Raw genomic sequence first — 4,599 nt, 5'->3', positions numbered from 1 at the left:
CTAAGTTTCTGCTTATCTCAAAGCTAGAGTCTATCTGTTTTGTCACAGATTCTATCTCCATCATCTCTTTAACGTACTAAATGCATTCGTGTTTTTTTCTCTCTATGAGAGATTGAAAATATTTCCTTGAAGCGAACTAAAGCTTGGGGTATCTTTCTGTTTGAATATTATCACACGACATATGACTGTCTAGATACTCGCAGACATCGATGGTTAGGTTTCTGCTTATCTCAAAGACAGGATCTATTTGTTTCTTCACAGAGTCATGAAAGAAAGCAAGATGAGGTAAAAATTTTGGAAGTGTTATGCCTTGTGCCTATTCCAATAACACTAATTCCTCATACAGAAAATGATTTCTTGATGCTTCTATATCTTTCAATAGATCATAAAAATAACTCGTGAATTTCCTGCTTAGGAAAGTAGTGCAATGCATTTCAAGCTCATCCTTGAAATCCTAAAATTCACCCATCAAAGTAATATTGTTCAAGATACCTTTAATGGCATCCATCACTTTCATAAACTAAACCATTCCCTCCACAGAATTAGAAAAATATCGAGGTAATGCATCAAATTGTGACTACCTATTGGAAAATGTTAAGTTTTTTTTCTTATCTCAAAGACAGAGTCTATCTATTTCTTCAGTAGATCCATGAAAGCAGGATGAGGTAAACATTTTGTAAGTGTTATGCCCTGTACCTCTTCCAAAAACACTAATTCCTCATACATAAATCATTTCCCAGATTTATTGATGAATAAATAACAAAGACTTTCTCACATGTATTCCAATTTCCATCTATTTTACAAAATTGAGACAATATGGAAGCAATTTTCACCTATACATGGCCTTCTAAACAGGCGTGAAAAGTTAAAAACCTTAAACGGGCATCATCAAAAAATTACATTTAAACCCCCGTAGACCCAAAGTCACCAACTCCCCTAAAAGTGGAATCCAAATCCTCCACTTCCAGAACCTGCAGGGTGAGAATTTTCTCAATAATTAATTGAGCAATATGATCTCCAACCTTAATCTCAAAACCCTGATCAGAGTGATTGAAGAGAAAAACATTCACTGGACCACGGTAATCCGCATATATGATACCGACACCAACGTTTATAGAGTGCTTCCAAGAAAGCCCGAACCTAGGAGCTATACGATCATATGTGCCTTCAGGTATGGCAATGGACAAATCTATGGGCATCAGGGCCTTCCCTCGGGCATGCACCACACAAGAAGTCGCACTAGATAGATCGTATCTAGCGGCCAAAGTAGAACCTCTAGATGACAGAACAGCATTAGGTGAAAGCCTTTTTACATGCAACAGTGGCTCATAGGCAACTTTCACAACATTTTTATTTAATTATATAGCGTTCTGATTCAGTTCCAAGACCCCTGGGTAGCCTCTATCGACCTTTTGCATCTTTGGAACAAGCTCCTCCGGCTCTGGGACTATTTTGGGCTCCATTGACTAGCAATAAGAGTCGGTGGGTCGTTTCCCACCTGGAAAACAAAACCAATAGATATCAATGCGTAGGAAAAATGTGGCCTTGGCCTACTCTAAACTCTCCAAATTTTCCAGATTTATTGATAAGAGGGAGGATGATGAAAGGAAAGAGAGGCTCAAAAGAAAGCGAACAGAAAAGAAAATGGATCTGGAGTCTGATATGTGTCAACCTAAAGGTTGAACCCTTTACCTCCCTTAGACCTTTTATGTTGATCATGTCATTTCTTCTGTTTAGTTTTACACTTTTAATTGCAGTATTTCAGTTTCAGGTTGCGATAAAATCCGTGAAGCGAAGGATTGATATATATTGTTGGAAAGGGAGCAATTTAGCACTATCCACAGGTAAGCCTTCAAATTCTTTCCCTCTTTCCTGAACCTTCCAAACAACATACGAAGGAAACCATGTTCTGCTGGGGTTTGTTCTCGTTCCTTTCTGTGATATTCTTCCAAGTTGCAGACAACATTGTTGTTTCTTCTAAACATGTTCTTTATGCTTGAGTTGAAGTTTTTTATCTTGGTAGTCATTTGTTTTATGACATGTCTACATAGGACAAGTTTTTAAGCTTTCCAAATCCCAAAGGAATGTGGCAGCTAAGTTTGTTTTGGTGAATTCTGAATCTGTGCAAAGTGGGACAATTTGTAAGATTATAAGGGATTTCTGAAGAGGATAACCCCAATTAATTGGTTTTCAATAGTTTTCACATACAGAAGGTTGATATTTATCTCAAAAGTATTTATGTCCTTTCTACTTTTTTAAATAAATCTACCAATTAAAAAAAATTGTCATATGAAATGGGATATGGTCTTGTATGTAGTATTAATAATCCATGTTGTTCACACATGGTATTATAACAAATCCTATTTATAGGTTAACATCCATAATAATGTGGGGTAAGCCTCCATGATTTTTTAAATGAACATATGTTAACTCATATATTAATTTTTTTTATAATTAATAATAATAAAATAATTTGATATAGTGTCTCTCTTATGTCATGAAAAAACTAAGATTTCTCGAAGATTTCTATTCTTGTACATGTATACCAATAAACATTGAAAAAACTAAAATTTCCCCAAGATTTCTATTCTTGTACATGTATACCAATAAACATTGATGAGACAAAGGTTTAGGTTCTGATACTTAGATTTTAAAAGGCCATTTACACTAGCTTTACGTAAAAGATTATCAATGTAGAGGAAGTTAATTCATACAGATATCTTAAAGTTGACATTCATCACAAGATTCGTTGGAGCTCTATAATTTAGAAATGATTGATAAAGGATGGAAAGCTTCTTTGGTCATGACAACTACAAACAAGTGCTACATGGAACTTAGTCCCTACCACCTATGTTAGAAATTATGGTCTCAAAAAAATTTCATATAATATGGTTGTGACCAAATTAACTTAGAATCATTTGGTGGGTTGAGAATAATTTGGGAGGGAAAATGAGCTTGAGCTATAATTGATGGAAATTTGGTAGTGTTAGGGAAAATGGATATCAGAGGAAGACTAGAACTTTTGCACTTAATTTTGAAATTATTTCCTTAGTAAAATTTCCTATAAGATGGTTGTATCGAAATTAACAAAAAATAATTTAATAGGTACACAAGCTTGAGTTGTAACTAATATGAATTTGGCAAAGTTAGGGGAAGTAGATATCATAGATGACTTGAAATATGAAATGGGTACATGTTGAATTTGTGTGTAGGTACATGATCAAATTATGTGCATGTAGAATGTAAAAGGCTGCAAGATTTTGATCAAGTGAGATCGGTCAATATTGAAAAATGGTTAGAAACAACTATGAGAGGAGAAAGAAATATGCACCACATATGTGTGGAAGGAAACAATCTCAGCATCAAATGTACACTTCACAACCTTTTTTCACTTTTTCTAAATAGAGTCTGATTTTCTACCTCTTTGTTAACTTTCTTTGTAAATATGAAAAGGAAAATAGTTGAGAAGTTATATTTGAGAGTAGGAACTAGTAAGAAATTTTTTATTTTGTTCCTTTCATTTTCCACGATCATTTTAAAATTTTCATTACCTAGAGATGTGAAATACTTTTATTCAATGTTGGTATAAGAATGAAATGAAAAGTAAACAATTCAATTTTAGCATTAGTCCATTAATCAACAACAAATCTTTAAAGGAACTAATATGATTCTTTGTCCAAGCCTTCGTTTCCTCTTAAATTCTTCCATGTCAATCATTTCCTTGTGAAGGGAAAAGATGATACCATTGTTTTCTAAATAATTGACGCTCCACTATAAGATTTCACTTTTATTTCAATACTTTCCCAATTATTACTTGAGCTATTCATGAAGTCATTGAGAGGTGGTTGATAGAAGGTGATGGATGTGTATTGGTGTATATATTATGTGGTGGGGCTAGTTGAAGGTGAACAAGTCGTGAAGATAAATACTACTGCTAAAAATAGAAAAGGTGGTTGTTGATGACGATAATGATTGCCACCATCTTAAATACTAACTTTGGTTTATCTAACCTTATGGAAAATGATAACAATTTAATTATTTTGTTTTAGAAATTTGTTTTTATGCTCAGAAATATTGGAGAGAAGTTTTCCTTTATCCTTTTACTTTTGATGAGTATTCTTAATGGCGTCAATATTCTCTGAAATGAATCTCTCATTTATTCACAATGGTTTGCAAAGGCTTAACAACTTTGTGCTAACCCCAATGTTGAATGAATCTTGAAGCAATCTTAAGAAACCTCTCATTTCTCATGTTAATTGTGTTTTGATTGTAACGTTTCTAGTGACAACCATACTTTCAATGGAGGAAATACCAACTTCTATGAAGGGGATGAGATATGGCATATTTCTTTTAATATCAAGATTATAAGTTATAAAACACACCTCCATTTTTCAATTTCTCTATAATTCTCTAGAGATGCTACAATCCTACACTTCACATCCATATAAGATAGCTAGAGCATTGAGAGTGTGAAAAAGGAGTTTATTTTTATTCTAAAACCAAACATTGTTCATTTACAATTTTCTAAAAACTAAAATAGGCCTTCCATCATTATTTATTCATTTTCTCATTGTTATATTTCCACTTAAGATCTTGTTG

General features: G+C 33.4%; 1 pseudogene; it reads right to left on the bottom strand.

Moving 5' to 3' along the window:
• Positions 1 to 902: 902 nt before the first annotated feature.
• Positions 903 to 1,463, bottom strand: LOC149152174 (deoxyuridine 5'-triphosphate nucleotidohydrolase pseudogene; annotated as a pseudogene).
• Positions 1,464 to 4,599: the final 3,136 nt, after the last annotated feature.

Source organism: Pinus tabuliformis, chromosome 9 (assembly GCF_031772625.1).
Source record: "Pinus tabuliformis cultivar Carrire ecotype Pingquan chromosome 9, CPIR1, whole genome shotgun sequence".
NCBI classification, from domain to species: Eukaryota; Viridiplantae; Streptophyta; class Pinopsida; order Pinales; family Pinaceae; genus Pinus; species Pinus tabuliformis.
Note: the sequence above shows the minus strand (reverse complement) of the source record. Positions and strands in the feature narration are given on the sequence as shown.